Raw genomic sequence first — 11,075 nt, forward strand, 5'->3', positions numbered from 1 at the left:
CGTAAACAAAATCAAGTTTTCASACTACACAGACAAAAAAACGGTTCACAGAACAGTAATAGAAATAACTTCGATGTATTCTCATTAGATCAAATCCATTTTTTTTTTCCACTGTATTTCTGTCTAGTATTTTACACAGTCTCAGTACTTGTCATTTACTATACAAATTATTTATTTTTCTCTAGGAATGCAATAGATTTCTCTAGGAGTAYAATTTATTTCCTAGAATATTAACATAGATGAATTTATAGAAATCTGCAGACTRTGAAACAGATAAAAAACATAATGCATGAGTACTATGCGACAACCCCTATGAATGCTATAACCATACATATTGAATCACATCTATGCCCCATAACATCACTTACCTGCAAAAAAGGTGAGGATTTCTGTTTTTCATCAGAAACTGTCCATATATGTCAGATTCTAGATCAATATCTCTAACATTTCCAACAGAATTCCTGTGTTCATCCAACAAACTGGGAACCTATCTGGCTGTCTGGCTCCGGCATATACCTTCCTTTCAAGAACAAACATACTTAAAATATATAGGAGTAGACTTAGATTATCTGCAAGTAATAGTTTACAGGCTGCCTCACCCTCTGCTATTCAACCTAATGCTAAAGCCTAACAATAAACTTTGTGCTTAGAATACAAGGAGAAGGATATCCATTGTATTAGCTACATTCTGATAAGGAAACAAAATCTGGATTTGCTGTTATCTGTTAATCCATTTAGCACTAGACTTAATCTAGAACATATAAACTGAGAGGAACTCTCTAAATCAACAAGTTCAATGTTTTGCCATCACAGACATATATTTTTTTCCGTAAATATATTTTGCTTTGTACTGTACTGTCTTTGGAGGGACAGAGGGGATTGGATGATGGTTCTATCAGGAGGGTATTAAAGGAGGACAGAAAAGAGAGAAAAAAAKAATGTATACTGTCTGGAATTTAATCCAACAGTAATGTAAAAGAAAGAAATGTTAAAGAAAGGACTCAAAAGGGGCCACACAYGTCTACAAATTCTTGCTGCCACTCCACAAAGCTTACATTTTTTGAACCAATATATTTCCTTAACTGATATATCCAGAGAGTTAGAATAATTCACCCTTTATGAAAAGGTCAGAGCCCTCAAAAACACTCCTCAGTACTCGCTTTACCCACCTCCCTCCATGCCTTGGTGTTTGGCTGCTCATATCAACCTTCATCCAGAAAGYTATTTCCAAAGTAATACAGGTGGAGACCACTCTTTGAAAAGAATCTGTTTTTCATTCATGCATCCCAACAATCATATCCCTGAACTGTTCTCCTAGTTCCAATCTTTGAGCTGGCTGTTAATCTTCAAAATCTCATTATTTCTATGCCCCTGGGATGTCTCCTGAGTTTCCACTTCTACAGCTGGGTATACTCACACTTTTCCTGCTACATTGCCAGTTGTCCCACTGACAAAGCTGTTCAGTAGTATTTTCCCCACTGTTATATCCATTTCAGCCTTAGGTGTACCTTACCAAGATCCATCACCTTGCTCTTGGCAGACAGCACACAGTTCAATTTCCTGAATGAGCTCTAGGGTCATATTGTTAATTTTTCCAAACAGAAGGACTTCAGTAATGAAGACTTGATTCTTCCTAATGTGGATGTAAATTTCTGGTCTTCTCTCTTCAGTTCCTTTATGAATTGGTCAAGTCTTATTTCAGCTTTGTTCCTCCTAACTTTTTGTTTCTTKCTGTCATTAATACTTTTTTGTTTTTTGGGGGAAGAAGTTCCTTGTTAGTGTACTTTGCAGAGAGTCATGTTCAGTGCAAAGTTAGAAAAAAAATTCCTTTTCAAGTCCTTGGCCCATATCAAGTAGTAGTCAAACTGCGGGGAGTTTTTATAATTCTGATCCTCCCTTACGTAACTATTATCTCCCAAACTTCTCTCCCAACGCTGTTTTCTTAGCCCTAAATTCCCAGGTCCTGCTCTGGCACTGTCCTGGCATTGTCCGTCAGACAATGTGAGTCTATCAAAGCTAATTTGTTAACATATGTGTTCTTACTSCAAGGTTTCAGCATGGACCAGCCTATCATCAAAAGACAAAAACAAGCAGAGAAGTGTGCTGCGCCACAGACCTCTGCATTAGCTTCCCAAAGGCAGACACTATAAGCCCTTTTGTTTTCTGAAAGGAGGTTTTCTTCTCATTTTTATTTCCATTTGCCAATTCCACGATCTGTGTTGAAAGAGTTACAGAAACAATGCTATGACTAGTAAGCTAGCCAAGTTTGCCTCAAGTCAGCACAAGAATGTGGTGCCATTTGTCTTCTCCACCAGCCCCAACAAGTTAAGGCCAGGATCAACATTATAGACTTTAATCAGTCCCTTTAAACATCTTTTCTATAAGCAAAGGGTCAAATATTTACTTAATAGGCCAATCTGGCTTGTGACCTTGACAGATCAAAATTCTTGATTCCAGCTTTCTGATTTCTTACAGTGCTCTAGAAAATCACCTATTTTAGATTCAGGTGCACTATTTGAAGGAAATGTATTTTTCAGCTTGTCATCATAAGTGGACATTGACAGTCTCAGAGCCTAAGAGCAGATGGAAGCACTTCAGCATTCCTGTTCTTGAAAAAAAAAAAAAAGTGATCGCTTCCAGAAAATTTCCTTAAATAAAAGTARTCTCCCCAAGAAAAGTATTGCAATTTATTCTTGCAGAGACAGGTTACATAGCACATACTACTGTAGCATTTTTATAATGTAAATGCATAATAGTATTTAAATTAAATAGCATTTAAATTAAAAATGCTACTCAAAAAAAGATAAAAATATAATTCAGTATAATGCAGAAAGATAAAATTAGCAGTATGTCTTCTTGCTTACAGCCATGCACAGGCCTCTTGATATCTCTTTTCTTTGGCTGTTTGTGACTTTCCCACAAATAAAAATAGTATTTAAATATACTGAAGTCTTAATCTGCAAATTGTTTTAAAAGAATATAATTATTATATTTCCCCATATTGCTCTTCCTCAAAAGGACTGAAGTGTTAAAATTAAGATCCTTGGGACCTATTTGGAAGATCCTTGGGATGTTTGTACCATTTGAAATTCTGAACAGTATCAGAACATCATTTCTTTATGCTTTTTGTTTTGCATTGTATTTTATTTAAAATTTGTTTGATGCACCTGAAAACAGCAAAAAGCTATTAGAAGTATTTTTTTCCTGCTTTTTTAACTCCCATTTTATTATAACAGACACATCTTAAGACTAAGTTGCTAGAGAAGTTTGGCACAAATAAGCTTGAAATCATGGACAACACTCTACTATGCAACAAAAAGGCATATTTCAAAAGAAAATTAGAATTATTCTCCTCTTACAAACTAGACAGTTGTACTTCTGAAACATCAGGACTTTTAAGTGGGAACTAAATTAATCTTTATTAATCCTTGTTATCATGATTGCATAATGTCTGGATTTAAATGTCTGATGTGCAGCTCTCTGTTTCCTGCTTCTCTGGCAATCAGAAGTGTGAAAATAAACCTTACACTTTAAAAAGAAACACTTGGTTTGAAAAAAAAATAGATATAATCATCTGTACTATTAAAAAAAAAAAAGAGAGAGCTTTACTTCACACAAGAATAAATATACTGCATGTCAGAGTTTCAGAGTTGCTATTTTATGTTAAAATATGCACTGCTACATGCCAGGGCTGTGAAAATGGGAGGTAAAACAAGAAGGCAGTTGGCCAAATAGGTATAGCAAGATTTCTTTTTCCGTTAAGATTTTTATTTTTTGAGAATATTGCTCCTACAGCTTAATTACTGCATGTAAAGCACTCTCTAAAATGGCCTCTGTGTGTCCTACTGAAGCTTCAAACTGCCCTAATTAATTATTAGACCAAAGTCAAAAAAACAAAAATAGATTTGACTTTGGTTCTTCTTGTGCTTTTTCATAAATTTCTACCCCTCAGAAATGTGGCGTAGTTCAATTAACTAGTTTCAAATAACAGACARTAATGCCATTTAAAATACTTTCTTCAGGCACATCATTAGTTTAGTTAGGTTTCCATCAACTTTACAATTACAAGTCTAATTGTTGGGAAGAAGGGTTCTAACTTCATTGAAAACGTGTTCTGCGTAAGTTTAAAATAGTGCTCCGCTAGAATAAATTTCTTATTTATATATATTAATGCTCAAAAATGAATCCACAGATTAAGCATAAAAAATAGAGGTGAAAGAACAAATCCTAAGGTCTTTTGGGATTTAAAAATAAAAGTTAATTAAAATTATTATTTCTCTTTCTTTAAGCTTTTTTTTTTTTTTTTTTTTAACCTTTAATTCTGTTATGGCAAGTCACTTGAAATGACAGTTTCATACTATATGAACAAAATGTGTAGTGTCTATAGATGATACCATATTTCTATAGAAAATGACTCCTATTTACAGGTAAGTTAGTACAAGATTTTCACTAATACTTCAGGTGGAATATATATGTGTATTTATTTTTTAAAGGAATATAAGTGATTACCGATCATGAATGAACCATTAAAAACATAAAAAAAAAAAAACCCATAATAGATATTTTCACCATTTTTTAAGTTTCTCCAATAAGCAGCTGCCTTTGCACTTTATTTATGTAATGGATACAGTGAGATTAACTATATCTACACACATAAAGTATTCTCTTMTTGAGAACAATTTCCAAATTATCGAACAATCTTTGACCGTATGCAAGTCCAGTGCATTTCTAGAGCTTACATGTTACATCCATATAAATCAAGGAATGGTACATCACAGCCTTTACTGCCAGGAGGTCCCTCCAGCACTTACAAAACCAATACTACCCTCTGAGGCTGCTCAGCATGTAGTTGCATATGATTCTACAGCACACAGTGTGCTCCATAGCCTTTGTAGGACACAGTCTTTGAAAGTATAACTGATCCTTACACTCTATGTTTTTTTAAGCATATTTAGGGAGGAAGACTTCTCACAGAGACAAGGATCTTCCACCTGAAGAACTAGGAAATAGGTTTCATTCCTGTTGAAACAAATGTCCTGGAACAAATATTACCCTGCACAAAAGGAAAAGAACAAAAAAAAATTTTTTTTTTGAAATCTTATACATAGTTAGATATTATTTATGCATATTTAGATATTTTCTCTCAAGCCATATAACTACTCTGTTAAATTATTGATTCTAAACTCAGGCATTGTGACTTAAATACTGTTCTCGTGCCCACATTGTGTATCTTGGTGCAGCTTAAATACTTTTCACATGCCCACATTGGATATCTTGGCGCAGCTTGTCCCTTCTTTCTGTGGCACATAAGAAAGTCTTATGTGTTTCACTGCTGCATGTGAACTATTAAATTTTGGGTTCACACTTCAGCATACCCTAGTAAAGAAAATGAATCTCTGTTAAATTATAGTTTTAAGAAGCTAGCACTAATTATCTATTTGTTATTACCTCAAGGCTGAGAAGTGATCTTCTCCTCTGAGCAGTTCTAATGAGTTTCAAATTCAAATAGATCAGTTCAAACCATTCTCAGAGGACTAAAAATATGTATTCAGTCAAATGTCCTATTTCATCTGAGAAAAAATATCAATAATTGAGACACACTAGCTTCTTAAATTGTTTCTCAGTTGTAATTAKTTGGGTAAAGACTCCTGGTCAATTTAACTAGAAAATAAATTAAATTACAACTACATATATTTTACGTGCAGTCTTCCTTTGCTTTAAGATCAGAACTGCTCATTCAATGATAACATAAGATCTCAGTTMAGAGGTAGGTACAAAACAATGTTTGACCTCTGAACTTTATGCACACAGACATGAAGTAGCATGTTCAGTAAGTATTAGGAGCAGGGTTTTGATTCATGTTTTGACTACTCCAGTTTCCATCTGTTGGCTTTAGTACTGGTAGGTCTGGTATTTTTTGTGCAAAATATGTTAGACCATTAAAGCAGGCTCTCCATCTAATTAAAATGATGATATAGTCATAGCTTTAATTTTCTTTAAGAAAACAAAACCATTTTTTGTCAGATATTCATCAGATATAACATTTTTTATCACTAATTGTTTATAYTGCTGTCTTTTAGACTTCCTTAATCATTCTTTAAAAGTGATACTCAAAAGTCAACATACTACAGAAACTAAAAATTTATTAGTAGACTGAAAAAAATACTAATCTTTCTCATATCCCTCTTGCAAAACTAGAATATATGGACAACTGTGTAAAAATCCATAAAGACTTTTTTTTTTTTTCCAAGAATCTGACATTTTTGGCTCCTTTTCATTTTGGGATGTCATTGCTTGGATTTTACTTTAGGAAACCAGAATGCTTGTTTGCTGTGCAATGAATGATCCCAGGTGTCATTAGGAAAAGAAAACAACAAAAGTTAACAAAGGAAAAATTATTTAAAATTTCATCACATTTCTTTCATAGATATTTCACCTATCATGACTSCAAAGAAAGACAATGCATTTGCCACAGTCTGGCAGTTTTTTTTTAGTCTTCTTGCTCTTGCATCTATTGTATAAATTGAAGCTAGCTTTATTGGTCTACATGTCTGCTAGACACACATAGAGCAAAGATGCAAATAGACCACAATAGATATATAACAAAAAACAGACGCAGTTGCACTGTTTTCTTATATATATATACTCCAGAAGATTCTCAGGTATAGGACATTCATTGTAAGAAATATATCAACAGTTAAACCTTAGTTATTTCATTATATCTCATCATCATGAACCCTCAGAAGGAACTAATTTTCTGAAATACTCAACTCTTGAGTGTGAGGAAAAAAAAAAAATTCAGAATTTGAGGCCAAAATAGAAACAAAATATGTGTAGTGGATTTTTAAATATTACAGGGTTTAATGACTGCAAACTAAGAACAAAAGCTCTACAGGATCACTTTGAAACTTCTCCTTGACTATATTGGACTCTCTTCCTGCAGCTACAGTATCACATTGCATATTTGGAAATCTGACATGTCACAATGAAGACAAGATGATTAAAGTGCTTTTCTTTTCCACTGTTTTCCTGGCAATATTACCTCAAAACCTGGAATATGCAGCTTGCTTAATATTGCTCTTTGAACTTTGTAATGATTGATCTATAGCAATTAAACTTTGAACTCTAAATATTACCAGGTCATCTTACTGTTGGCACTAGCAGACCTGTGAGTCCTCTTTAAAATGAAATCCTGTGGTTAAATCACTGATGCAAAACAGGCAAAAAAATGTATCAGCCAAGTGACCATCCATGTCCTCCCTTGGAGGAAACAAAGGTCTGAAAAAGAGCAATAACACTGAACTGGGAATATACTTCTGATGCAAATATTGAATTATGTAACTACTCTTAATATAGGCTCAMTACTCTTGTAGAAATTTTCCAAAATAAAATAGAAACAAATAAAATGTTGTTTCAGAAACCCCAGCCACCAGAAGCTTTGAATAGACTGTTTTATTTAAAATGTCAGGTTATCGATACCATTTTTTTCCCCTAATATCCTAGATCTCCAGTTAAACTAAAACAGCCAAACCCTGTTCCTGGAGTAATTAATGCTCATTTCATCAATGATTATGATCCTGAATAGACATGGCAGAAAAAAAAATCTAGCTTTTCTTCAGAATCAGGCAGGCCAAGGAAAACTGGGTCTTTCACACTGCAGTCCTCTGGCTATTGAAACTTGGAGACGGGATAGCTAGTTCTTTTCTCAATATCTTGAATGAGATTTTATTTTCCCATAATTTCAATAATAGAAAATTCCAAGTAGACTTTTTTTTTTTCCTTTTTAATAGATTATTGCTTATTTCTTCCAGACTTAGCAGGAAGATACCTATTCCAGATTGTCATTGTTTCTAATCAGATTCCAACCTTGAATATTCTGTGATTCTATGATTCATGGCACAAGCTCCAATAATTTAAGTATTTTGTTCTGATTTTTTCACCGATTCAGAGTGACCTATGCACTATAGAAAAGGGTCCTGACTTATCTTTGCTTCAATTATAAGTGCTCAGAAATGGCTGAGCTCAGAAGTTCAGCACTTTTTTTTTAACATTTATCATTGCTTTACAAACCAATTCCTACTTATTCTTGATTGGCTCCTTAAAGAAAAAAAAATATTTGTGAACAGTTTGCAATTGTCTTACTGCTCCATGTAACCTTCTCTTGATTGTCCTTTTTCCAGCAGGACTATCCCAAGATTACATCAATCAGGATGGCTTGGATGAGCTGCTTGGAAATATTTGTTCACTCTCAACTTCCATTACCTTGTGAGAAGAATCATGCAGCCTTTTCGTGGAAAGGAGTGGTATTTTAATAAAATGTATTCATGTGGAGCAAAAAATTAAACAATCTTTAATGGAGATATATAGCATAGGAGCTATATATACCTATGCTATATACCTATGCTATATATCAGGACAGAATAGCACATATATATAGCAAATATATACAAATATATACAGCTATATATCAACTATATACAGCTATGCAATATGTCACGTGAAAAACAGGAAAACAAAAATAATAAAAAAAAATTAATCTCTTAGAAATCTGAAGACCTCATTGATGAGAGGCAGTTTTGATTCCAATATCAGAGTAAAAGACATAGTTGCTATGGGGAGACAAAATAATATAGATATGAAATTTATTCAGTGTAAATGGAAACAGGAGTTTATGCAGATGACATTTGTTATATAATTCCTCATCATGTAAACACTTTGCATCCTTTCTTTTTAAACAACAAAAGATCAACGTCATAGACCTTTCATGTTATTCAATGTTCTTTCAATTTACTTGTTTACTTTAGGCAAACTAAAAAGTAATCTTATACCTATAAGATATCTTATATCTTTTGGTCAATATAATCTTATATTGACCAAAAAATAATATTTTTTTTCTTGACTATATCCCTGGAAAAAGTGATGGAACAGCTCATCCTGGCTGCTTTCTCCAGACACGTGGAGGAGAAGAAAGTGCTCAGGAGTAGCTAGCATGGATTCACCAAGGGGAAATCATGCTTGACTAACCTAATCACGTTCTATGATGGAGTGACTGGCTGGAGAGATGAGGACAGAACGATGGATGTCATCTGTCTGGACTTAAGCAAGGCTTTTGACACCGTCCCTCACATCATTCTCCTGAGCAATGTCCGGAAGTGTGGGACAGATGAGTGGACGGGGAGGTGGATTAGGAATTGGCTCAATGGCAGGGCTCAGAGAGTGATAATCAGTGGAGCTGAGTACAGTTGGAGGCCTGCAGTTAGTGATGTCCCTTAGGGGTTAGTCCTCGGTGCAGTTCTGTTCAACTTATTCATCAATGACATGGCTGAAGGGATGGAGTGCTCCCTCAGCAAGTTTTCTGATGATACCAAACTGGGAGGAATAGCTGATAGCCCTGAGGGTTGTGCTGGCATCCAGAGGGACCTGGACAGACTGGACAACTAGGCAGTGAGAAACCTCATGAAGTTCAACAAGGGCAAGTGCAAGTGGTCCTGCACCTGGGGAGGAAAAATCCCGGACACCAGTACAGGGTGGGGACTGACCTTCTGGAGAGCAGCCCCACAGAGAGGGACCTGGGCATCATGGAGGACAACAAATTGACCATGAGGCAGCAGTGTGCCCTGGTGGCCAAGAAGGCCAATGGGATCCTGGGGTGCATTAAGAAGAGCGTCTCCAGCAGGTCAAGGGAGGTGACTGTCCACCTCTCATCAGCCCTGGTGAAGCCACACCTGGAGTACTGTGTCCAGTTCTGGGCTCCCCAGTACAAGAGGGATGTGGAGCTGCTGGAGAGAGTCCAGCACAGGGCTACCAGGATGATCAGGGGCCTGGAACATCTGCACTGTAAGCAAAGGCTGAGAGAGCTGGGCCTGTTCAGCCTGAAGAAGAGAAGGCTCAAGGGGGACCTGTTCAGTGTGTATAAATACCTCAAGGGAGGCAGTGAGGAGGAAGGGGCCAGCCTCTTTTCAGTGGTGGCCAGCAACAGAACTAGAGGAAATGGCCACAAACTGAAGCATCAGAAGTTCCACAGGAACTTAAGGAAACATTTCCTGACAGTGAGGGTGACAGAAACCTGGAACAGGCTGCCCAGAGAGGTTGTGGAGCCCCCTTCTCTGGAGATCTTTAAAACTCGCTTGGATGCAGCCCTGTGCCACATGCTCTAGGTGACCCAGCATGAGCAGGGGGGTTGGACTAGATGGCCTCTGAAGGTCCAACCTTAAGCATTCTATGATTTTATGATTCTATATAAGTTATAGGAACTGTAAAGAGTGTTCTATCTCAGGGTGATTTATAATTTGAAGGTGAAGTTCTTCTGGAATGCCAAATCAAGGTCAAATTATTGAAAATTATGTTAGTGAACTTCTCTAGAAAATATGTTGATGTCTATGGTAAATTCTCACCAAACTACTCACATCCTTCAGTAATGAGGTCATCGAAACCAAGTAAGTATATCCTTACTTAAGAAAATTCACAGCAGAGTCTGCAACAAAATCATTTAATTTCCTATACTGTTTCACTTTAACCACAACATTTTTTCCTACATTTTATACACACTAGTTAGGAAACATTAACTTTCCCATTTACTGGGAAAATCACACCTACTGTTTTTTTTTCCAAATTATTTTTAAATGTCTCTCATGGATAATATATTTCAATTATAATCAAATGCACTTCTTAAAAATAAAATATTCCAATATTCCTTATAACACCAAAAAGATGCAGTTATAGTGTCTTTGGGAGATTTTTCTGTGTTCAGTTTCAATGTATTTAACTTTACCTACATATTCAATATTCTTAGGCTTGGCACATCACATTAGTGAGCTAAGGCTGGCTAACACATCAATGCCTGTTGAAAAAATGATTTGAGATTAAAAGCTTCTTTTGTCTTTCTTTCCTTCTACATTCACTCACCTTCCACCTTTACAAGAGGTATGTTATTTTCTTGTTCAATTGACTTTGCTGCCTCAGCTCTGACAGAAAGATAAAGTCTATAGTTCTATAATACATGTCATTTCTCATGAAGTTTTGTCTGAAAGGAACATAAATTTATATATATTTTTTGTATCTCCTGCAATATTGAA

Source organism: Nothoprocta perdicaria, unplaced genomic scaffold (assembly GCF_003342845.1).
Source record: "Nothoprocta perdicaria isolate Ctin4 unplaced genomic scaffold, notPer1 scaffold_320, whole genome shotgun sequence".
In the NCBI taxonomy this organism is placed as follows: Eukaryota; Metazoa; Chordata; class Aves; order Tinamiformes; family Tinamidae; genus Nothoprocta; species Nothoprocta perdicaria.